The 25,590-nt window shown below is 44.9% G+C and overlaps 1 protein-coding gene across 3 annotated transcripts in view; it reads left to right on the top strand.

Moving 5' to 3' along the window:
- SUSD6 (sushi domain containing 6) overlaps positions 1–25,590 on the top strand; it is a 130,642-nt gene that overhangs the window by 25,527 nt on the left and 79,525 nt on the right. For 2 of the 3 annotated variants that reach the window (XM_060004333.1, XM_060004336.1), the window contains exon 1: positions 11,459–11,718. The exons of the other annotated variant lie outside the window; for it this stretch is intronic. The gene's annotated coding sequence lies outside the window, so the exon portion shown is untranslated. Of the gene's footprint in view, positions 1–11,458; positions 11,719–25,590 lie in introns of those variants that run through there. 3 annotated transcript variants of the gene reach the window in all.

Genomic DNA, 25,590 nt, shown 5'->3' with positions numbered 1-25,590 from the left:
CTCAGGTCAAGAAACAGAACGTTCTCAGCACCCCGGAAGTCCCCTCATACTCCCTTCTACTCACAATGCCCCCCTAAAGGTAACATCCTGACTTCTAACACCTTACATTCATTTTGCCTATTTATCTTTGAACTTTATGTAAATGGAATCATGTAGTGTGTACTTCTTTTGTGTCTGGCTTCTTTCAGTCAAGATCATGTTCGTGAGATTCAGCCACATGTTCTGTGACTTGGAAGTTTGTTCATTCTTGTCACTGCATAGTATTTCATTGTATGAATATACCACACGTGTTTATGCCTTCTGCTGTAGTTGGACTTTTGGGTTGTTCCAGTTTTCGGCTATTGCAAATAACGGTTCTGTTAATATTCTTTTTTTTTTAACATCTTTATTGGAATATAATTGCTTTACAATGGTGTGTTAGTTTCTGCTTTATAACATAGTGAATCAGCTAGACATATACATATATCCCCATATCTCTTCCCTCTTGCATCTGCCTCCCTCCCACCCTCCCTATCCCGCCCCTCTAGCTGGTCACAAAGCACCGAGCTGATCTCCCTGTGCTATGCGGCTGCTTCCCCCTAGCTATCTATTTTACATTTGGTAGTGTATATATGCACATGCCACTCTCTCACTTCGTCCCAGCTTACCCTTCCCTCCCGTGTCCTCAAGTCCATTCTCTACTAGGTCTGCATCTTTATTCCCATCCTGCTCCAGGTTCTTCATGACCATTGTTTCTTTGTTTTTAGATTCCGTATATATGTGTTAGCATACGGTATTTGTTTTTCTCTTTCTGACTTACTTCACTCTGTATGACAGACTCGAGGTCCATCCACCTCACTACAAATAACTCAATTTCGTTTCTTTTTATGGCTGAGTAATATTCCATTGTATATATGTGCCACATCTTCTTTATCCATTCATCTGTCGATGGGCATTTAGGTTCCTTCCATGTCCTGGCTATTGTAAATAGAGCTGCAATGAACATTGTGGTACATAACTCTCTTTGAATTGTGGTTTTCTCAGGGTATATGCCCAGTAGTGGGACTGCTGGGTTGTATGGTAGTTCTATTATTAGTTTTTTAAGGAACCTCCATACTGTTCTCCATAGTAGCTGTATCAATTTACATTCCCACCAACAGTGGAAGAGGGTTCCCTTCTCTCCACACCCTCTCCAGCATTTATTGTTTGTAGATTTTTTGATGATGGCCATTCTGACTGGTGTGAGGTGATACCTCATTGTAGTTTTGATTTGCATTTCTCTAATGATTAGTGATGTTGAGCATTCTTTCATGTATTTGTTGGCAATCTGTATATCTTCATTGGAGAGATGTCTATTTAGGTCTTTTGCCCATTTTTGGATTGGGTTATTTATTCTTTTGACACTGAGCTGCCTGAGCTGCTTGCATATTTTGGAGATTAATCCGTTGTCAGTTGCTTCGTTGCAAATATTTTCTCCCATTCTGAGGGTTGTCTTTTTGTCTTGTTTATGGTTTCCTTTGCTGTATAAAAGCTTTTAAGTTTCATTAGGTCCCATTTTTAAATTTTTTAATTTTTTTTTCTGCGGTACACGGGCCTCTCACTGTTGTGGCCTCTCCCGCTGCGGAGCACAGGCTCCAGACGCGCAGGCTCAGCGGCCATGGCTCACGGGCCCAGCCGCTCCGCGGCATGTGGGATCTTCCCAGACCGGGACACGAACCCGTGTCCCCTGCATCGGCAGGCGGACTCTCAACCACTGCGCCACCAGGGAAGCCCCCCATTTGTTTATTTTTGTTTTTATTTCCATTTCTCTAGGAGGTGGGTCAAAAAGGATCTTGCTGTGATTTATGTCATAGAGTGTTCTTCCTATGTTTTCTTCTGAGAGTTTTATAGTGTCCAGTCTTACATTTAGGTCTTTAATCTATTTTGAGTTTATTTTTGTGCATGGTGTTAGGGAGTGTTCTTATTTCATTTTTTTACATGTAGCTGTCCAGTTTTCCCAGCACCACTTATTGAAGAGGCGATCTTTTCTCCATTGTATATTATTGCTTCCTTTTTCAAAGATACGGTGACCATATGTGTGTCGGTTTATCTCTGGGCTTTCTATCCTGTTCCATTGATCTATATTTCTGTTTTTGTGCCAGTACCATACTGTCTTGATTACTATAGCTTTGTAGTATAGTCTGAAGTCAGGCAGCCTGATTCCTCCAGCTCTGTTTTTCTTTCTCAGGATTGCTTTGACTATTCAGTGTCTTTTTTGTTTCCATACAAATTGTGAAATTTTTTGTTCTAGTTCTGTGAAAAATGCCGTTGATAGTTTGATAGGGATTGCATTGAATCTGTAGATTGCTTTGGGTAGTATAGTCATTTTCACAGTGTTGATTCTTCCAATCCGCGAACGTGGTATTTCACTCCATCTGTTTGTATCATCTTTAATTTCTTTCATCAGTGTCTTATAATTTTGTGCATACATGTCTTTTGTCTCCTTAGGTAGGTTTATTCCTAGGTATTTTATTCTTTTTGTTGCAATGGTAAATGGGAGTGTTTCCTTAATTTCTCTTTCAGATTTTTCATCATTAGTGTATAAGAATGCAAGAGATTTCTGTGCATTAATTTTGTATCCTGCAACTTTACCAAATTCACGGATTAGCTCTAGTAGTTTTCTAGTAGCATCTTTAGGATTCTCTATGTATAGCATCATGTCATCTGCAAACAGTGACAGTTTTACTCCTTCTTTTCCAATTTGAATTCCTTTTATTTCTTTTTCTTCTCTGATTGCTGTGGCTAAAACTTCCGAAACTATGTTGAATAATAGTGATGAGAGTGTGCAACCTTGTCTTGTTCCTGATCTTAGTGGAAATGGTTTCAGTTTTTCACCATTGAGAATGATGTTGGCTGTGGGTTTGTCATATATGGCCTTTATTATGTTGAGGTAAGTTCCCTCTATGCCTACTTTCTGGAGGGTTTTTATCATAAATGGGTGTTGAATTTTGTCGAAAGCTTTCTCTACATCTATTGAGATGATCATATGGTTTTTCTCCTTCAGTTTGTTAATATGGTTTATTACATTGATTGATTTGTGTATATTGAAGAATCCTTGCATTCCTGGGATAAACCCCACTTGATCATGGTGTATGATCCTTTTAATGTACTATTGGATTCTGTTTGCTAGTATTTTGTTAAGGATTTTTGCATCATGTTCATCAGTGATATTGGCCTGTAGTTTTCTTTTTTTGTGACATTTTTGTCTGCTTTTTGGTATCAGGGTGATGGTGGCCTTGTAGAATGAGTTTGGGAGTGTTTCTCCCTCTACTATATTTTGGAAGAGTTTAAGAAGGTTAGGTGTTAGCTCTTCTCTAAATGTTTGATAGAATTCGCCTGTGAAGCCATCTGGTCTTGGGCTTTTGTTTGTTGGAAGATTTTTCTTTAAAATTAATTAATTAATTTTTGGCTGCATTGGGTTTTTGTTGCTGCGTGCGGGCTTTCTTTATTTGCAGCAAGTGGGGGCTACTCTTCATTGCGGTGGCTTCTTTTGTTGTAGAGCATGGGCTCTAGACATGCGGGCTTCAGTAGTTGTGGCACGTGGGCTCAGTAGTTGTGGTTTGCGGGCTCTAGAGCACAGGCTCAGTAGTTGTGGCACACGGGCTTAGTTGCTGCGTGGCATGTGGGATATTCCCGGACCAGGGCTCGAACCTGTGTCTCCTTCATTGGCAGGTGGTTTCTTAACCACTGCGCCACCAGGGAAGTCCCTGTTGGAAGATTTTTAATCACAGTTTCAATTTCAGTGCTTGTGATTGGTCTGTTTATATTTTCTGTTTTTTCCTCATTCAGTTTCAGAAGGTTGTGCTTTTCTAAGAATTTGTCCATTTCTTCCAGGTTGTCCATTTTACTGGCATAGTTTTGCTTGTAGTAGTCTCTCATGATTCTTTGTGTTTCTTCAGTATCAGTTGTTACTTCTCCTTTTCCTTTTCTAATTCTACTGATTTGGGTCTTCTCCCTTTTTTTCCTGATGAGTCTGGCTAATTGTTTATCAATTTCATTTATCTTCTCAAAGAACCATCTATTAGTTTTATTGATCTTTGCTATCATTTATTTCATTTCTTTTTCATTTCTTTTTGATCTGATCTTTATGATTTCTTTCCTTCTGCTAAGTTTGGGATTTTTTTGTTCTTCTTTCTCTTACTGCTTTAGGTGTAGGGCTGGGTTGTTTATTTGAGATGTTTCTTGTTTCTTGAGGTAGGATTGTATTGCTATTAACTTCCTTCTTAGAACTGCTTTTGCTGCATCCCATGGGTTTTGGGTCATTGTGTTTTCATTGTTATTTGTTTCTAGGTACTTTTTGATTTCCTCTTTGATTTCTTCAGTGATCTCTTCGTTATTTAGTAGTGTATTGTTTAGCCTCCATGTGTTTGTATTTTTTACAGATTTTTTCCTGTAATTGATATCTTGTCTCATAGCATTGTGGTAGGAAAACATACTTGATACGATTTCAATTTTCTTAAATTTACCAAGGCTTGATTTGTGACCCAAGATATGATCTATCCTGGAGAATGTTCCATGAGCACTTGAGAAGAAAGTGTATTCTGTTTTTTTGGATGGAATGTGGTATAAATATCAATTAAGCCCATCTTGTTTAATGTATCATTTAAAGCTTCTGTTTCCTTATTTATTTTCATTTTGGATGATCTGTCCATTGGTGAAAGTGGGGTGTTAAAGTCCCCTACTATTATTGTGTTAGTTTCTATTACCAGGGGAAATTAAAAGAAATATTCATAGTACACCTCAGGGGAGGTGATGGAACTGACATACTTTGGGGGCATCAAATCTTTTTCACACACATTCCCTGGTAAATGGAGACTGTCTAGGGTCTGGCTGTCTCTTAGGGGTACCCCACATATTCTCTGCCCTCATTCACCTACTGGCTTTACTGTTGAGTGTGTCTAACCCTGGGCCACCTATGCTGGGTTCACTGTTCCTACATGGCAGCTTCTGCAGGCACACGTGCTGGTAAATATTTAACAACTTGTTCTGGGAGTGAGGGTTGATTTGTAGGGTTTGCTAATTTCTGTGGTGTAAGTACTTCTACCATGTCTAATTTCAAGGTTTTAATGAGATGTTGTTGAACCTGGAATTGGGAAGAGATTCTAAGTAATATAATATTATACAGTATTTCCACCATACGTACATAATGGATGTAAATAGACTTGAAAGCATAGGTAAAAGCACAATGTAGTACAACTAGGAACTGATAAGTTGGGGTATTTATTACTTTAATGGTTCTTGAGAGACAGCATGAGCAGGCTCCAGCACAACACTGCAGGTAACTGGCTCTGGTTTCCCTTTAAAAAAATCACATTTGGGGGACTTCCCTGGCAGTCCAATGGTTCAGACTCTGTGCTCCCAATGCAGGGAGCACGGGTTAGATCCCTGGTCAGGGAACTAAGATCCCGCACAACCAGGCCAAAAAAACTACCCCCACCAAAAAAAAAAAAAAAAAAAAAAATCACATTTGTTTTTTGCAGTGCAAGTTGCAGTTGCATTCCGTAAGAGGTAAGCAGGCCTGGCCCTGCTACTTAAGTGTAGCCTTGGCCTTATCTTTAACCTCTCAGTACCTCAGTTTCCTTCCACAAAATGCGGATAACAGTATTAATACTAACTTCACAGGTTACTGCAGGGATTAAATGAGATCATGTAGGTAAAACCATTAGCACGGTGCCTGGCAGACAGTATGGGGTACTTAGTAAATCGGCAGTGGCACCAGAGCTTCACAGCCCTGCCTCTGCCTCCCAGGCCCATCTGAAGGGAGGGGGCCACTCCATCCTCATCCACTTGCTGTCAGAGGTAGCAGAGCCAATCACACCATCTGCCTTCCCACCATTAAATCACTTGAAAATGAATGGTCAGGACAGACTTGAGAAAGAAAGGGAATGGGTGTCAAGTGACCAGGAGCAGCAAGGGCGGAGGGCCACTTGTGTCTGGAAGGAGCTCAGGACACCGCTGCCCCCAGGGCCTTCCTCCTTCCCTGCTGGCAGCCCCCCAGAGCCACTGCCCAGCCCTCGGGCCAAGGCCAGGGAGAAGAAGCAGGAAATGAGGCTGGCTGGCACCTGTGCAGGCGGCATCTGGGCAGTTCCCGTCTGAAGACACAGCGGGTAGATGCTCTCTTTGCTGCCTTGGCTTATCTTGAGTGTAAAACGGGGCTGATACTTTTACCCTGCTTACCTGGTCTGTGTCAGAGATACAGATGTCATCAAAGACTTGTCAGTGCTTCAGAACAACAGGAGGGGTTGGCTCATCCCCTTACACACACCTGCTGACCGGGCAGCCTCAGGTATACTTTTTCCAGGGCTGGGCTCAGGGTTGGGGTGAGCAGGGAATCACAGTTGCTGCTCTGGGAAGCCCCGCTCTGACCTCTGACCTCTGCAAAGCCCCTGGAGATCGGTGGCCAACAGGGACTGGGCCACCAAGCCTGACTCTTACAGTTTCCTGACACACTTGGGGAGAGGTGCCACAGTTGACGCACAACCACCTGAGCTCAGGGTCTTCCTCCCCCGCAGTGGGAACTGCTCTTCAACTCTGCGTGCCCAGCCTTGCCTAGCCCACCCACCTTGGATTCTGACTTGCTGTGGGGAAGGTGGCTTGAATACCTCCACCTCCCCTGGGGTCAGATGGGTTTACTTGTTTACTTTGAAGGCTGCCCAAGGAATCTTTAATCAAAACAAGAAACCCCATGCTAATTCCCGCCTCAGGTTAGGCAAGCCAGAAGTCTGCTGGATGCCTCAACTTCCTTACAGGTAAAACTGGAGGATAATAATGTCTCACTTTATGGGGAGGATGTGTAGATAAAATGAGCTGGTGTGCAAGAAAGTCCTTTCAAAAAGATCAAGAAATATGTAAAGACCATTTGGGTCATTATTTGCTCTTTTTAAAAATTGGGGACAGGAGAAGGCATATGATTTATTTGAAAAAGTGTGACTTTTTTTTTTTTTAAACCCTGGACATAGTAGTATCTGCCCAACAAATTAACAAATTAGGGCTTCACATTTCTTTTTTCTTATGAGTTCTTGTTATTTTTTTTTTCTTTTACTATTTATTTATTTATTTATTTAGGCTGCGCCGGGTCTTAGTTGTGGCACGCAGGATCTTCGTTGCAGCATGCAGGATCTTTAGTTGCGGCATGCGGACTCCTTAGTTGCAGCATGCAAACTCTTAGTTGCGACATGCGGGATCTAGTTCCCTGACCAGGTATCAAACCTGGGCCCCCTGCATTGGGAGCGCAAAGTCTTACCCACTGGACCACCAGGGAAGTCCCGAAAAAGTGTAACTTTTGGAACAGACAAGAGTGGATTCTGGTTTTGCAATGCTATGTAGTTTCTGATGTCACAGAAATCTCTCAGAGACTGTTTCCTCACGTGTAAAGTGGTGTTGACAATATTTAACTTGGGGTGTTGTCAAAATTAGTGGTTACATGTATAAAGTCCCTACCAAGTATCTGGTACACAGTAAGTGCACAATAAATAGTAGCTGTCATTCCTGCTGTTATACGTAATAGTGATAACAACAGAGATACCGAGTACAGTTGACCCTCGAACAACACGGGTTTGCACTGCTTGGGCCCACTTACATGCGGATTTTTTCCAGTAAATATTACAGTACTATATGATCCCCATTGGTTGAACACTGGGATGTCAAACCGTGGATACAGAGGAACTGCATAAAGGTGGATTGACTGTAAATTACAAGCGGATTTCTGACTGCAGAGAGGTTGGTTCCCCTAACCCCACCCTGTTCAAGGGTCAAGGTACAAATTCTGAACCTTTTCTCGCTTTCGCTTTCAGGGAGCCACGCTCCTCTTTCCTGCCCTCTAAGTGGTAGAGGCACAAGCTTCTAGATTCCTGGGAGAGGGAGAAGGCATACCGTGCCCTCTGACTCATTCCATGGGAGTGACCGATTCTTCCTGGTTTGCCCAGGACTGTACTAGTTTTAGCACTGGAAGTCCGTGTCCCTGGAACGCCCTTTGCCCCAGGCAAACTGCATGATTGATCACTCTACTCACCATCAACCTGGGTCTAGCCACCAAGCCATTTTCCAGTACCTAGATTTAGAGTATAAAGATTTGTACTGGAAATCTGGATGGACCTAGGAATATTAGCTTGAAGAGCCATCTTAAGCCCTTTTAGTACAAGGCAGGGGCTATATAAATAAGTGAAAATTAAAAAATTAGCTCTGGCCTTAAAATTTATTATGCTAGGTGTAAGATACAAAAAAATCAATTATGAAGACCACATCTTGTAGGATTCCATATACAAAATGTCCAGTATAAGCCAATCTATGGAAACAGGAAGTAGATTATTGGTTGCCTAAGGCAGGGGTTGGAGTGGGAGGAAATGGGGAGTGATTGCTAATGAGTATACAGTTCCTTTTGGGGATCATGAAAATGTGCTAAAATTGATTGTGGTAATGGTTGTACAGCTCTGTAAATATACTGAAAACCATTGAGTCGTACATTTCAAATATACAATTATATATTTAAACTGTGAGTAGTATGGTATGTGAATTGTATCTCAGTAAAACTGTTAAATTTTCAAAAATATTTACAAATTTTAAAACAATTTTTTAAATTAAAAAAAAAATCAACTGTTCCTCCCACTTGAGAATCTCTAAATTTAAATTATTCTTAACTCTCATCTTGGGAATTATCTCTTTAATGGCCTAAAATTATTTAACCTCTGCCAGGGCGTACCATCTCCATTTTGCAGATGAGACGAGTAAGGCCCACAGGCAGAATGTAACAGGGGCTTTTGCTCAGCTCTATAGAGGAGGCCACTGGAACCTGGCAGGAGGGGAAGTGGTGGGAGAGGAGAGGCTGGGGAGCCAGCATTTACAAAGGGAGAAAAGAGATTCACCTCTGATCCTGGCAATATAAAGCAGAAGGAAATATGTGCTAAACTGAGGATCATCCAAAATGCCACAGAAGAGCAGAAGGGAAGCTCTAGAAAGGTTGCGAAGGGTGACTGGGGAGGGCATTCCAGGCAGAGGAAACAGTGTGGGCATGGGCTCTGAAGTGTGAAAGTAGGTGGCTTGTTAGAGGCGTGCAGGTGGTGTGGGGAGGCTGGAGCGTGGGATGTGTGGAGGGATGGAGAGGATCTGGGCCAGACTGTAGGGTGCACAAGACACAGTCCAAGACATGCTCCAAGTTTGATTTTGTTCTGTGGACACTGGGATGTCCAGGATAAGATTTTTAGATAGTAACAGATCTGCATAGGGTCTCAGAAGCCATTTTACAATGTGAGGTAGAGGGTCTTGCATGAAGTCACCCATCAGTTAGTGGCCAAACTGACTGCAGTGCAAAACTAGGGGCTCCAATGCCTGGCTTAACCCATCTTCCATCACGCCAAGCTGCCTTCTAGGATGATTTGCCCGCTTTTCTTTTCTTCTTCTCTCATCTGTCTTCTCTGACTCCTCCCTAGCCCTTCCTTTGCTTCCAACCCCCTTGTTGCTTTCCTGGCCCTTGGGTCCGCCTGGGGTGTTCCTGCAGCCGACAGCAGGTTGCTGAACTCTGTTGCAGATCCAGGCAGATCTAATGTTTGCTTTCAACCCCCTTAGTGGTCTGGGCAGTGAGGCCCCAGCAGAGGAGGAAATGAGTAGGAAGGGAAGGTGTCCATCAACTGCAGTGAGTCTGGACCTAGGAGATGTTAGAAAACAAAATTCAACCAAGTAAATTTGAAGATCTAATTGTCTTTATTCAATGATTCAGGAATCAGGGAGCATCCCATCTAGCAACTAGAAGGGTGCTCAGAGGAGTTGTACAAAACGGAAGGATTTTATAGGAAGAAGGCTGGGGCAAGGGAGCTATTATTAAAAGAAAAGAAACGATAATTTTTAGGCCTGAAGGTCTTCTTTTTTTTTTTGGTGGGAGGGAAGAGAACTGCCAAGGGTTCTATTATGCAGATTGCCTCTTCTTCCTCTGGGGAATGGAGAGGGTCCATGTGACAGATTACTATGTGATAGCACCTCATTGGTGCTGACCAGAAGATTCCAAACTGGTTGATTACATTTATGGTGAAGGTCAAAACTGCAATTAGGTTAGGTATTAAATCCAGGTTTGGTATCACGGGCTTTAGCACAAGTGATGCCATTTTGGGCCTGTGGGTTTTCTCTTTAACAGAACTCAAGGAGGAAAGAAGGCAGAACAAAGACAGGCTTATGGAAGAGGAAGCAGCAGCCATACGTTCTGTGGGGCCCAGAATGGGATGGGTGTGTGTGCATGGTGGTGGGGTCGGGCGGGACTGGGGTCGGCATGACACCCTGCTTGCTTTGTTTGAGCTACCTCAAAAATTCAACCAAAAATTCAATTCAATTCACAGCACTCTTCCAGAGAACCTGTTAGAACTAGGCTAGGTGAGAGGCCCTGAGAGGGTGTCCAAAGGGCATCAGAAAGGAGAGCCTGCCTTACCCAATCTGCAGCAGAGGCTTAAGTCTCTGGGTCCGAGCGCAGACTCTGCCACTGTTTTTCAAGTAGGAACGCCTCAACATTAATTGAGCTCCTCTGAGACAGGCACTGTTCAAGGCCCTGGGCCACAAAGTCAAAACTGTTGTCATTAAGGGGTCACAAGCCCTGTAAATACAGAGGACGTATCTCCTAGGGCCGCAGTGGGATCACTTATAGATGCTGTAGCTATAAAGTCCACAAACTAGCATATGTTGGAAAATAGCCCCAGGAGGCAAGGCTCAGGATGGGAAATAAAGTTAGGTGGTGGCGGGGTTCTAGCCCGGACTCTGCCAGTCCGCACTCTGAACTTCAGTTTTCTGAACCTTGAGATCCGTCGCGTGCTTTTAGTGTGCTGAGGAATCCCTTAGGAATGCTTTTTAAGATAGATTCCAGAGTCCAATCGTAGCTTTTTCGAATCAGAATGATGGGACGTTGGACCCTAAATCTGCATTTTTACACCTGCACTCCTGGGACAATTTTGAGGTTGGTAGGCTTTGCAACATAGTTTGAGGAGTACCGCTTAATAGGGAGAAGTACCGCTTAGCGACAGGCCTGGCGAGGGATTCCTGAGCTAAGAAGGCAACAGGAATGAAAGCGCCTTGTCGACCGGAGAGAAAACCACTTCTTTGCAAATAATAGTAATCCAAATAATATCCGAATAATCCAAAAAGTAATACAATAATAATAGTAAAAGAACTGGAGAGTGCAGCGCAAAGGCATCTCAGTCTGAATCTGTACCACCGCCCGGTCCACTCTAGCAGCGCTGGCGTGACGGTGCCTTTAAGAACACCCCCCGCCCACCCAGTCTCGCCTACCGCGGGGCTTGCGGGCCGACCGGCGGCGCTTGCGTGCTGCCAGCCGTCGACCGGCGGGGCTTCCCAGCGGGGCGGTCGCGGCAGCGCGACGCCGGCGCTGGTTGCGTGCGCGCCTGGCCCCGCCCCTCGCCCGCCCCTTCCCCTCCCCCTCCGCGGGCCTCCCCCGCCCGCGCGGTACAGCTGGGCCGGTGACGCGCGTACTGCTGCCGTTGCCTCTGCTACGGCCGCCGCGTTCCATTCTCCTAAGCCGGCGACATCCTCGTCCCCTGCCTCCCGCCTCCTCCTCCCGCAGCGCCGGCCAGCGCCAGCCAGACAAGGGCCCACGGGGTCTCGCCTAGACCCAAGAGGGCTGCGGGCGCGCGCAGGCGGCGGAGCGGATCCCGGCGCCGCGGAAGCTGCGAGCGTCCGCCTCCCGGAGGTCGCCGCGCCGTTCCCCGGGTGAGTTGTCACCGCGGCCGGGGGGCGGCGGGGCCGGGCATTGTGTCACTGGCGCCCTCGGCCGGCTGTCAGGGGCGCAGGACCGGCGCACCGCCCGGGAGGGACGTTGGGGAGCCCGGACGGCCGCCCCGCGTCGGCTGCTCTCCACGCTTCCTGCGCCGGCCCGGCTGTCACCACGACGCCCGGCGGCGAGCCCGGTGCCGGCTTGGGCGGAAGGGCGATGGGGGGGAGCTGTGCCGAGGCCGGGAGGAAGACCGGCCGGCCGGCTTGCGGCCGGGAGCTTGGTGGCCGGGATCGGGGCGCTCCGCCGGGGCCTCGTCGGGCGTGCGGGGTCGCGCTCCGGCTCGGAATTCACGGTGGAGACCACATTTTGCAGGTCGCTGGGAGGTAGTCACAGGCTGGCTGTCTTTATTACTGTTAATGTTTTTTCGTCAAGCCAGCTAAAGTTGCGGGTTCTGCGCTGGGGCAGGGTTGGCTTAGCGATGGTGGACTTCCGAGGGTACCTTGGAGACCGGGTGTGCGAGCACCGGAGCTTTCTGGAGCCCCCGCACCTCGTCTGGTCTTTAATCTCAAAAACTTTTTTTAGTATCCGGGCTGAGACGCACCGAAACCACTTCCTGTTTATGTATGTAGACTTTCTTTTTTCACTTCTGGTTTTTAGAGACAAATACTGGTGTCGGTCTGACCCTCCCACAGGGTTGTGACTGTGGGGCTGCTGAAGTGGGAAAAGTTACCTGTAAGGAGGTCAGGAGGGGGAGGTGGTTTTGGGGACCGAAAGACCCAGGAGAAAAGAGGCGTCGAGAACAAATCTCCAGCTGGTTCGAGGGAAGTTCAGCAGTGAGGCCTGATGCTGCTGTTCCCATAGAATGTCCCCTGGTGGCAGGCAGCTCGCTGGGCTTTACTGCTCTTGCTAACTGGGCTTGTGTGTGCTCTGTACAGAGGTGCAGTGAAACTACCCAGTTCAATTAAACCGTAGGTATTTTACACCCTTTCTAGGTCTGCAGAGGTGACAAGAGTGTCCTTCCATCCTTTACACTGGTTAATTCACTTCTGTTATTTTCATTGCTCTGATTTAAAAAATATGTATGAATGGGGTGAATGCATACATACACCTTTTCTGTTTTGGGAATTCCACACCCAAATTGTCACCATGTAGTGAGGCTAGTAGAGACATGTACTTGGCATTGAGTTTTGAATTTTCTGGGCTTTCCATTTTTAGCTAGATGCATATTCAACCAGAAATGAAAATTTTCAGAGTTTGGGGCATGGGGAGTACATCTACCTTCCCCTCAGTAGAGGAGATATTTAATAATGAAAAAATAATAGCAATAACAGAGGAAAGTTCTTGAGGACTTAATGTGAACTGAGTTTTGTGCCAAGAACTTTACTTTTTTGATCTCATTTAATAAACAGCAAACTTTTGTGGTAGATTTTGTCATTATCCTCATTCTTTCAGATGAGAGCAAAGCCAAACAAATAACTTGCCCAAGGTCACAAAGGTATCTCATAGTAGAGCCCTCACCCTGAACTACTAGATTATACTGTTAATTTCTAGTTTGCTTACCATTTGGTAAAATTGAAACTGGAGTCTTTCTAGACTCTGTCCAAAGCACTACTTCCTCAGGCTTTCTCAGATCATGCGCATCCTTATTTCTTTCTCCAAGGTGCACATTTATGGTATGTTTGCACAACATTCGTGGGTTCATTCATTCTTGTTTTTAATTTAGTACTCACAAGTATTTGTGATACAGAATATATGCCGGGCACTGTGCTGGGTATTGGGGTTACTGCAGTGAATGGCAGTGCAGAACCCTGCCGTTTCTTACAGAGTTCATGGTTTTTAAGTCAATTTATTTTGGCTTATGTTGTGAATTTTCATTGGTGGCCATTTGCTGCTTAAGGAAGTCCTGAGCAGTGCATTAAATAGAGAACAATACTGATACCAGTCCTGATAAATAGAACTTCCTGTCCACAGGGTGGTCTTTTGGGTACTGTAGTAGAAATGGCATATGAAACCAAACCTTACCTACAGCTAGACGGGGACAGGTCCCTGAGTGCTCAGAGTAGGACCTGCCTCTCTGCCCTGCAGTGCTTAAACCCAGAGAGCAAACCCATTGTCAAATGGCAGTTCAACTTATTTACTGAGGCTTGCCTTCTCAAAGCCCAGAATGTGGGCAGATAGAAAGAAGAGGAAGAAAGGTAGAATGAGGTGTTACAGATGCAGGCTGGCAGATGAAGAGACCTCAGCACTTTGTCTGGTTTCCTGGCAGGTCTCCATTATGTGGTGACTGAACTTGTGCTCTTACATAATGGTGCATCTCCTGGCAGGGGGTTTCCTCCTTGCCGTTCCCAGGGCAGCAATTCCTCTAGCTACCCTCCCCCTCGATACACACACATATGCACCGTCCAAAGGGAATAATTTATCTGGCTTCTTAAAAGTAAGAACTTATTTCAACTTTATTGCTACTCAGCGTTGTTTCACTTCCTCTATGCTTTTACATTCTCCAGAAAAAAACTTGCCTTATGTTTTAAATCTTTCCTAGTACTCTCTTTCCGCATTCTTAGCTCTTCTGATAGCCAGGTAACTACTGGTATCTGTCTGTGGGCTCAGAGAATTACAGTATTTTTTTAAAAGTTAGTGAGCCACGTAATCTTCCTCGTTTCCGTACCAAAACAAGTGAACTGGGGAGAATGTCTTTAGCAGAGCCTCTTGCAGGCAGAGAAGGAAGGCCAGAGAGCACATGTGCTTGTCTTCCCCTCTAGTTTCCCATTTACTCAGGGACGATTCACCGAGAGGCAGCAGCAGGGATGTGATTTCTGTTTACAGGCCTGAAATGCCTGCTTGGAGGCCTGAATGTCTGCAGACCCGCTAGGCCCGGTTGTGTATTTGCCATGCGTGAAGTGTTTTACTGAGCTCCTAAATTTGACATGCGATCTCCTAGTGAAAGCTGCCGAGCAGGATTCATTTTCCCTCTTTCATCCACCTAGACAGTAGGGAAGTCTTGTGTAGAGTGCATTCCCTCAAGCAGTAGGAGAAAGATGGGAAGGAACAAGGAGAGGAAGAAGCCCAGTGCCTTTTTTTTTTTTTTTTTTAACTTTGAAAGCAAATATTGCTGTGGTGCAGACTTGAGTGTTGAGGATTAGGACACCTGCTTGTATGATAATAGAGACTCTTTCCCCTGGTTTCTCCTCAAGATGGCTTCAGTCTAGGGGCCACCCACATATCCCACCGTGGTGAGGCTTCACTTAATGGGAATGGTTGTTAAAAAATTAGTATTTTTAAGTTATGTTGCCGCATTGCAGGAAACTAGAGCAATGAGAAATGACACCTGTAATGTGGTAGGGCTGTTTCCCCATTGGCGGGAATGAAGGATGCAGCTCAGGGTTGGGGCTGGGGTGTGTGTGTGTGATGAGTATTTGAAGGTGCTAACAGCTGTGGATCTGAGACTAATGACAGTTTCAGGACAGCATGGGGGTGACCGTCCTTGAGTATCAAAATGTGTTCACTCCTGCCCCGGCTAGGATTCAAGGCAGCAGCTGTTGTTCCCTTAGATGGCTGTAAGTTCCAGTGTATCCGTGTGAAACCTTTATCTGAAATAGTAGAGGTACTGCGGAAAGAGGCACCTCTTACAAGGGTTAGGTTTTAGTGGCAGAGCCTGTCAGGCACCTGTGGATGTTTCCTTTTTCTTGTGCTCACCTGTGTCTGTGATGCTGTCCTTTTTCTTTCCCTTTTAGTTCTTTGGCCTAGAAACCAGCAGGATTCCTCTATTTGCTCTCTCATCCTCTGGTTCTTACCTGAGTGTGGAAGTCTCCACTCTGTTGGTAGGCCTCTCGGTGGTGCCAAGTTGGGTCACTTCAGCTGTGAAAGGCCACCTGTGCTGCTGTCAGGACTAGGGGACAGTTGAGTCTCCGTGAGAGACTCATGGAGCAGAAAATGCAGCGACTGTGGTGAGAACTGAACGGGTTTCACAGACTCTCGTGTTGCCTGTGATGTATTCTCCCTCCCTGGCTCTTATATCTCAAAAAAGGAAAATAGCCACGCTTGAAGCATCTGAAGCCGCGTGCCAAGAATTCATGCAGTACTCCAGAGACAGGATATTATTGAAGCATTTTTCTCAAGCAGAAACAGATGTAGCTCCCTGTTACTGTCGCCAGTGTTGGTGGATCCTTAAAATTACCTGATAGCAGTGTGCCCTTAAATGTATTCTCCCCTCCCACACACACGTACCATTATTATTATTATTTTTTGGCAGAGCCCCATTGCTTGATTTGGGGACAGGTAGCCTGGGATTCCTGATGATAGTAAGAGGTTCTCAGTGGGTTTGCAGACGGCAGAGGTGGTGACTGACAATTATTTACTACTCAGAAGAGGATCTTCTGTGGTGAAAGATTAAATGACTCAGGATTCTTTCCTCCTGTAGTTGGAGATTGGGCACAAAACCTCAGAGGACAGACACAAATAGGGGCTTTTCCCCAGCTTCCCCTTTCTTTCTATCATTTTTTAAGGAGGGGGAAAGTCTGATCTTTCCAAATCCAGCCTCCTGCCAGCAGTGACTTGCCTTCGCCCACAGAAGTTTAAGAACAGAACATGAGTTGCCCTGTGTGTAGACTCTCCTTGCTGAAATTTTGGCTAGACTTGGCTTTGGTTTCTGACAAAGCCAGGAAAATGAAACTAGCTTCTGGGAATAGGAGAGGAGGAGTGTTTATCCCATTCTTCCTTCTTTGGATTCTCAGTTGATCTCAATAAACTAAGTGGATGGAAGTTTAAAAAAGGGAACTTGAAAAAGAGAACAAAGTGGTTTTGCTTATTTTGCATTTTACGTTGTAGTCAAGGCAAACTGAGGGAAGACTGAGGGGTTTTTTTTGTTTTGTTTTTAATCGTCAATACGCTGGGACAAGATTGCCGAAAGCTTGGAAAATAGAGGGGGGGAACCACTATGATTCTACCAACCTAACACAAACATCATTTCCATGTATTCTACTTTTTCTTTTAGTTGGTAGTCCTTGTAACATTCAATTTTGTATTTAGTTTTTTTTTTTCATTTAATGTTATAGCATAAACATTTTCCTATAATAACACATAGCCTTTATAATTATTTTTAGTGGCTTTATAAAATTCCATCAAATAGATCAGCTGTGATTTAAATACCCTCTCTCATACATCTCTCATCATCTCATACATCTCTCATCATCTCATACATCTCTCATACAAAACTTAGATTATTTCTAAGTTTTCTCAAGGAGATATTTTTTTTTGGAGGGGTGATTTTATTTTGTCATATGACATTTTTTAAAAACAGCTTTAAGACGTAATTTATATATCATAAAGCTCATCCATTTAAAGTGTACAAGCAGTGAATTTTAGTATATTTACAGAGTTGTCCAACGATCACCATAATCTTACCTAATCTAATCTTAGAACATTTTCATCACCCCCAAAAGAAACTCCATTAGTAGTCAGTCGCTATTCCTCTATAATCCTCCTAGCCCAGGGGCACCACTCATCCGCTCTATAGTTTACCTGTTTGGACATTTCGTTTGAATAGAATCATACAATATGCGGTCTTTAATGATTGGCTTCTTTAACTTAGCATGATGTTGCTGAGGTTTATCCATGTTGCAGCATATATCGCTACTTCATTCTGCTTTATTGCTGGATAATCTGTTGTTTAGATATACTACTGTATTTTGTTTATCCATTCATCAGCTGATGGTCATTTGGGTTTTTTGTGTTTTTTGGTTATTATGGATAATGCTGCCATGAACCCATGGGTTTCATGTAGACATATGTTCTCATTTCTCAGGGAGATATTTTAAAAGCTGCATCCATATTTCTACTTTGGAGTTAACGTTCTACTTGGTTATGTAGTTTGTTTGGGCAAGAACAGTGTAGCGAAATCTCTTGGTCCTGTGGTGTTGAGGGTGTTGCCCTGAATTAAGAAAAGGTGCTACATACACATATACATATATATACCTATATTATATATATGTGTGTATACATATGTATATATATACACGTGTGTGTGTATGTATATATGTGTGTGTGTGTGTGTGTGTGTGTGTATATATATATATATATATATATATGTATAGTGTTTAAGAGGGTTGAACTCTCCAGTAGCATTGTTTCCAAATCTTTGGTGCGGAACTTTAAACAGTAGTGAGTTGACAGATGCGTTAGTGCCTCGATTCAGTGCACATGTACTGCTGCTTTAAAAAAGGGGAGGGGCGTGGTTTCAGCATGAAGCCTCAGTTGTAAATTGCATCATTGTGTCTTTTGGAGAGAGTGTTGCCATGAACCCCACAGAGCCTTCCTTATCAATGTAATTTATAGTTCTCAGAAGTTTTCCCTTTCCTTATGAAAAATTCCACGCGAGGGTTCTGTGCACCTGCTTGGAGGCTGCTGCTAGACTGGGGAGTGGCATGCTTGCTGAATAGAGAGCCAGCCCGTGAGCGGGGGAGGGAGAGGGGCTGTGAGTGTGGTTTAAACGCAGGCCTGAGAGAGAATGTTCTTTAGAATGGCTCTTATGGGTTCTTACTGGTGGACCTTAGTTGCACCCGAGGTTTAAAATATAGATCAGGCCAGACACAAAGAGGAACAGATGGTGCTGCTGGGAGTGTCATTTCCTCTACAGATTAATCTACCCCTGGGTGGTTTTACATCATAGCAGCCTCAGTACTGAAATAGTGCAGTGCCTCCTTTCACTCTTGTTCTAATTGGAATTCCTAGCATTCGCGACCAATAGCTGGTCTTGCTTTTCCTGCTCCTAGATCCCTCCCAGAAGCTCTTGAAATTGTGCATGTGTAGGCCACCTAAGGGTCAGAGAGTCAAGATGGTTCTACCTCAGAAACACATGGGACACAGGGCACATGCCCTTTGTCCAACAAGCCAGACAAAAACTAGGAAGTTGAATCATCTTCCCCTGTACCTGTTTCAGGTTCCTTCGCCTGGAGCCAAGTCCAAGGACCAGTTTTTCCAGAAAGTTCCCTCGTGTGTGTGTGTAAATGTGTATGAATACAGCCATAGCTTCCCTGCCACTGTTCACTGCCAGAAGTTTTAGATTTGGAGTGGCTCTACCTGGTAATACAAATTCTGTTCCCAAGTACTAGGAGTCTCAGAAGGCTGAGTAAGGAGACAGGACTCTTATCTGAAGATTTGAATGCTTGACTGTAGTATCCAGATGTTACCAAAACTTCTTGCACAACAAGCCGAGCATGTGACCAGAGAGAGCTCATGAAATGCTCGAGTTGGGAGGATGGGACTCCGAGGATGGTCTCATTTTACAGCCTCACTTTATAGAATAGAAAAATGGGAAATGGTTGCTCAGAGCTCATTTTCCTGAGTGATGACAGGGCCAGGGGAGAAGCCAGGGCTGCAGATTCCTAGTCTGGTACTTTTTCTATCCCAGTGTGATCAACTTCTCTTCTCTGGGCCTGTTCCAGGAAAGGGGATTGGAGCCCAGAAGGGTATGTGGTTGATATCGTTAGGAACAAACTCCTATCCCTTCTGTGATTGTGGTTTTGAGTCTAATAGTGAAATTACAAAAGGGAATGAGTCTTTAAATTCAGTTCTTAAGAAGAACTGTTCTTAAAATGGGAGTTGTGCTTAGGCTGGGCCTGCTTAACTCTTTTATCTCTGTACTGTGCTTCCTTACAATTTAGAAAACACCACCTGACTCCAGGCCAATGGGATGTGGTTCCTGAGTCATTTTCCCCTTTGGGTCTTGGTCACCCAGGTGGGACAGTGGCAGGTAGGTGCTGGTGGCAGCCTAGATGTAGTAGGACTGCCCAGTATTTGAAAACATGCTGTCTAGGACGGCTGATGGCCCCTCCCTCCTAGCAGACTGAAACCCTTCACAACTGTGGTTCTGATATCCTCAGGTTTATTTCATGTGGGTCAGCCACCCGTCCAAATGCAGTGTGAACACACGTCTCTAACTGTGTCTCTAACCAGCCAGGAAGGAAATAGACTTCTTGGGTTGAGGTGTCATATATGCTAGCTTTCTCCATCCCAGAAAACCAGTGAGCAGTTTGGTGTTCAGTGGGTGTTGTTCTTTCAGTTGGCATGCTCAGAACATTTTTAGAGAATTAACAAATGGTATGTTGGCTGGTGCGCACTTTTATCAATCCTTGATTCTCATCCACTCCCAGGTAGACACTCTGCCATGGGAAGGCCATCTACCGCCTCGTTTCAGTCCTGTGGGAATTTTGCTTGTTACACAGCAGGATGGCAAGAAAAACAGGCTCTGGGTTGCATAAGATTTCATTGGTCCATCTTATTTTCCCCTTTACATGCACCTTCAAGTTCTCATAATTTGTGAGCTGAAAATCTGGTTGGGCTGTGATGTCAGGCTGGTGGGAGGTGGCTAGAGGGTTGCTGCAGAAACCAAGAGGAAGGAAGGAAGTCAAGTCATTTGTGTGGCCGGTATTCAGTGAATGCCCATGGTGGTTAAGTGCTAGGTATGCAGTTGTGAACAAGAACAAAATGCACACAGCACTTGCCCTCATGAAGTTAACAGTCTGAGGGAATACCCACGCTTTATTTAGTCTGACAGTAGCGTTGGAGGAATCTGTTGTGTAAAGCAGACTTTCAGCTTGGCTGCTCTGAAGGAGTGGCTCTGGCTTTTTCAGGGACATTTGTGCTCCAAACCAGCAACCACCCTGGAAGGGAGGAGGACTTGAAAAATACCCTTGAAGAATTCCTCCTGGCCTCTCTAGCAAGAGAGCAATTGCCTTTCTCTGTAGAGCAAGCTCGGTCTAGGAGTTTGGTGTGAGGATTCCGTTTTTCCAGCTTTACTTAACTAACCAGTTTTTAATGTGGGAATGTTTTCTGACCCTGACGTGGTTTTTTTTTGTTTTTTTGTTTTTTTTTTTAGTTTAGAGAGAAAAGCGGGTGTGAATTCAACAGTGCGAAACTGGGAGAAGGGAAATAGGTAGGATCAGAGGTGTGAATTCCTTAGGGAATCTTTTTTTTCTCCATGTCCTTCAAGCCTCAATTTTAGATATGTTAATTTGTGTCTCTTCCTGATATATCTGGCTTTATAACCTGCTGGAGGCAGTAAAGGACCTAGAACACTACTGGCACAAATAAGGGTCCCAATAAAAGCACATCCCCGTATGTTTTACCTCTGTGGGTAAGCCATCTCCGTGTAGGCTCAGGTTCTAGGCTGAGACTGGAAGTTCCCTGAGGTCAGTGACTGTCTTGTCCACTTCTTTATACTCAGCTGGTTGAGAAGGATTGACCAGGTATAGAGGATTAAAGTAAAAAGGGTGAGAGGGCAAGGTGACCTTGAGTCCATAAGCCTTGATGACAAGGAATGTAAGAGTGGTATTATTGATGAAATTCCAAAAAAGAAACATTTGGAGGGAGGCTTGGTTTGAGTGAAAACCAAATAGAAACAAGGTGATAAAAAGCTGTTAACATTTACCAAGTTTACTCTGACTGGTGGCAGGAAAAGAAGACAGCTCGGGAACCATGGAGGTGGGAGGAGGAGAAGCAAAGAGAGGGTATTGGCTGTTGTCCAAAATGTTTTAGCAAGGCCAGTCAAAAACAATCTATAGGAACCCGTAGGAATTTTGATCCGAGACCAGAGAGTCACCCCTTCTAATTTTCAAGTGCAGGTCTTTGTTTCTGGAAAACTCTGTCATTCTTTTAAAAGCCTCAGGAGGCATCAGTCATACCCTAAAGCAAATTTACTGTGTGCATCTACTGGTTTGGCCTTTTTTACATATATATATGTTATCCACTGTGAATCTGGTTGCAGGCAAGGAAGTAGTTAACACAGGATGGCTTGTTTCTGTTTGTTCTCCAGAACTGAGCTCTTCTGGGGGCGGTTCTTTTGCTCCTGGAATTACAGAATATAATTGTGTGGGTCATCTCATTTGAAGGTCTGTGAATGCTTTTGAAAAATCACATCTTTGAAAGAAGGGCTGCTCTCTGCAAACGCTGATGGTTTTTCTTGGGATGTGTGTGTGAGTGACAGTGAATGAACAGATTCCAGAGCCTTTGGTGTTGGTACAACTTTCTGTGGATGGTAACAAGTAGATGTTTGTTAAGCAGTGCATCTGAACTCATTTATTAATTGAACAAGTATTGGATGCTCTTTCCCATATAATCATCTCCCCACAGGGATTCTTTGCAGCACAGTATAAGCAAGGTTTTGAATTGTTCTCCAGTGTTTTGGTTAATCTTTTCCCCTCATAGATGTCAGACCCCTTGAGGAGGGAAGGGGTGGTTTAAGTTTCCTCTTCATTTACTTATGTAGGTGGGGCATTCATATTAATAGCAATAAAGATATATTTATTTTACAAAGTGCTTTCACATAAGAAATCAGATAATTACTGTGAGGAAGGTTTCAGTCCCGTTTTACAAATGGGAAAGCCAAGGCCTTTGGTAACCAGTGGACATTTAGCATCCACTGTGCTTGTAAATAGGGATGCTGAGTCAGCCAGGGCTGAGGCTGAATCAAACACTGGTATGCTGCTGGGGAATAGGAAAGCTCTTGGAATTGCAGACTTGATAAATTTTAACTTCTGTGTGGAAAGCAATGTAACAACCCCTTTCCTCGTCCCTACCCCCATCTCAGCATAGGTACTCTAAAGGTCGGTATGTTTTTGTGTACTGATGGGACAGAGATGTGAAAGTGTGTGTAATTAGAAAGGGCAAATTTCATCTCCTAACTAAGGAAAAAGCATTGCCATATAGTCTGAGAAGGTTTTTACTTTTATTTTTTGGAGGAGCAGGGAGGCCACAGGGGCAAAGCCCTGGTATCTAGAATCCTGTGCAGTTTTCAGGTTATTAGAGGTCCATTTGGGGGTGAGCCAGAGCGGAAATTCTAAGTTCCTTGGGTCTCAGGGCCCTGTGATGGGGGTTTTGAGGGCTCTGCAGTCTGTATCAGCATTGCTGCAGTCTTGTTCTGTTTTTCTGCAGGTGTGTTCTGACTCTAGGCACCAACTGTGGGTCCGGGCCTTCCTGAGATGCCCCCCGCAGCTGTTTCCAAAGGTGGACTGTCTTCGCTTCAGTACTCCTAAGAGCTCCCTGAAGAGTGTCCTTTTTTGCTGACAGGGGGATCCAAGGTCTCCTGTAGGCCTGGCTTGACCTCCTCTTCCCCATCGTCCTGGCTTTACTTTCAGAGGCAGAAGATGAGCCTGCCTGGGCAGTGAGGAGGTTGGAGGTGAAGGTCCTGCCTCATCCAGGACAGCTTAGATTTGAAAAACATAAAGCAGTGCCAATGTTCCTGGGGCAGGGTGTGCTCGGACAGCCTGTCTGCTTTTTCCATTTGGTTGGGAAAGTGGAGAAGTGAGACTGGCTGTGGGCCAGGCAGAGCTTCCCCCTTTCCTATGGTGAATGAAAATGGACGATTGTTTCGAGGAGTGGGTACTGAGTGGGAGGCAGTGGAGGAGAGCGGCCTTGGGATCAGCCTCGCCCTGCTTCCCGTCTCAGCTCAGCCACTTCCCAGCTGTATGGCCTTGAGCAAATTTAACCTCTCAGATGCTCAGTTTTATCACTTGTAAAATGGAGGTGGTAATGTTACCACTACCTGTCTGTAGAGGGGTAGCTACCAGAATATTAACGATTACCTGGGGTGGGAATTCTGGGGTGATAAAGGGTAACAGGAAACTATAGCTTCTTAAACTTTCTTTTTGTTTCATTTGAATTTTCACTATTGGCATGTATAACTTGTTGAAAAATTATGTTGAAAAGTAACAAAAATTATGTTGAAAAGTAACAAATTATGTTGAAAAGTAACCCCTCATGGGATTGTTATGAAAACCAAATAAAATGGGATAGTTAAAACACTAGGTTCAGTGTCTGTCAAGTAAAAGATACTCACGGCAGTTTATTTGGGGAAGAAGTGGTATTAATTAGTATTTGACCCTTGCTTTTTGTAGTGTTAGATTTTCTGCCTGGCTTGTGTACTTCGGATAAGTTTCTTTGTTAAGCCCCAGTTCTTAAACTGAAAATGGGGGTTAATATCAGTATCTACTACATAGGGGGGTTTGGAGGAGACATGGAAAGCAGCTAGCCTGGTACCTGGCCCATAGTAAGTGCTCAGTAAATATTATCTGTTACTGGCTATTATCGTCTCAGTTACCCTGGAAGTGAGGTGGGAGTGACGCCCACTTTAAAGTTACAGAATGAGAGGCACAGAGTAGTTTAGGACAAGTGTCCTGTCTTAAGGCCAAGGGCTGAGTTAGCAGCAGAAATGGTGATGCTGGTGTGGCCTGTTGGCCCAAGTAGCAAACCAGGGAGGTCTCACCGATGGGCAGACACGAAGCACTGGCCAGGTGCCGGTGTGAAACATGCTGCTGGTCTGGACAGCGGAGATTATTGAGGGTCAGTTTGTCCGAGAAGGGGAGAGGCCAGTTTAGGGCCACATCCTTCCTCTACTTTCTAAGGCAGATGGACCGCATCCAGATTGACAAAAGGGAGGGGATTGTTTCCTCTTGCTTTTCTTTCACATCCTCCTGGCTTGTCAGGTGGTGGACTCCTGACCACTGCCTTTGTTGTGGGTTCAGTTTTCTCAGCTCCTCCAGTCCGGCCTTCTCTGTTAACTGCCCTGCTGCTGGAGTCCATGCCGACAGCCTCCCCGCCCTCCTCCTTCTGTCCTGGAAGGCCAGCACAAGGACGCTCAGCTTCTCTGGGGTAGGCCTGTTTCCACACCACTTTGGTACTGCTGGTGGCTTCCTACCTGCTCCTCAGCTAGCTGCCTGTCTGTGCGGCTGAATGGGTGAGTTGAAGCCACACTTGGTGGGAAATCAGTTTTGAGCTTCTCTGTGGGCTCCTGTTCTGTGTATACACATTTTGAGAGGAAAAAAACGCTGAGTGATTTCTGCCCAGCATTGTTTTCAGAGAGTGAGAGATTCTCATCCCCAAACCCAGTTGTGAGGCCAGAGCTGATTATGCCCCAGTTTCTCACCTTCGGTTTGTACTGCATGTTTCTCACCCTTGCCTTCTCAGTTCTCTCTTTACCACATTTGCCTTGCTCCATCTTCACAAGGGTCATGAAACACCAAAAATTGGTGAACAATACGGGCAATACAGTGTTTAAAGCTTTACCACCCCAGGTTTGCTTAGTGGGCTAGAAGAAGGAGTGTGCCTATTTGAATATTTATTTATTTGGCTGCATCGGGTCTTAGTTGTGGCACGCAGGATCTTTGTTGTGGCCTGTGAGATCTTTTGTTGCAGTGTGTGGGCTTCTCTCTAGTTGTGGTGCACAGACTCCAGAGTGCGCAGGCTCAGTAGTTGCAGCACGCGGGCTCTCTAGTTGTGGCGTGTGGGCTCCAGAGTGCATGGGCTCAGTAGTTGCAGCAGGCGGGCTTAGTTGCCCCACGGCATGTAGGATCTTAGTTCCCTGACCAGGGATCGAATCCGCGTCCCCTGCGTTGGAAGACGGATTGTTAACCACTGGACCACCAGGGAAGTCCCAGGGGTGTGCATATTTGTACAGGCTCTTGCACATGATAGTTTTTATCCTGTTTTCGTGTGTTTCAAATACACCTTTTTCCATTTGTGTTTAGTGGTGGCTGGTGAACCCTGTAGTCCATTTTTCTTTGGGGTACATCCTTGCTGTAGGTGTTGGGTTCACATTTTATGCTTAATTCCCCGTCAGGATCTGAAGAATAGGCCTGCTGTTGAGGCATCACAAACCAAGTCATTGCACCTTGAGACAAGTCTGCTCTGACTCCCAGGCTGCTTTCTTTCCCTTATCTATGGTGGCCTGAAGACCTCCATGAAGTGCATCAAAGTGTTTCCTGTTGGCTTGGCAAAAGGAAGGTACTTGGAGGAGCTTAAAGACCTCGTGGAGGGGACCCTCTTACTCTTAGCTAATTGAAAAATAAGACTCTTCAGTGGAGAAGTTGCCCTCCCAC

This window comes from Delphinus delphis, chromosome 2 (genome assembly GCF_949987515.2).
Source record: "Delphinus delphis chromosome 2, mDelDel1.2, whole genome shotgun sequence".
Lineage (NCBI taxonomy): Eukaryota > Metazoa > Chordata > Mammalia > Artiodactyla > Delphinidae > Delphinus > Delphinus delphis.
The sequence above is the reverse complement of the archived record's forward strand: the minus strand, read 5'-3'. Positions and strand labels throughout refer to the sequence as shown.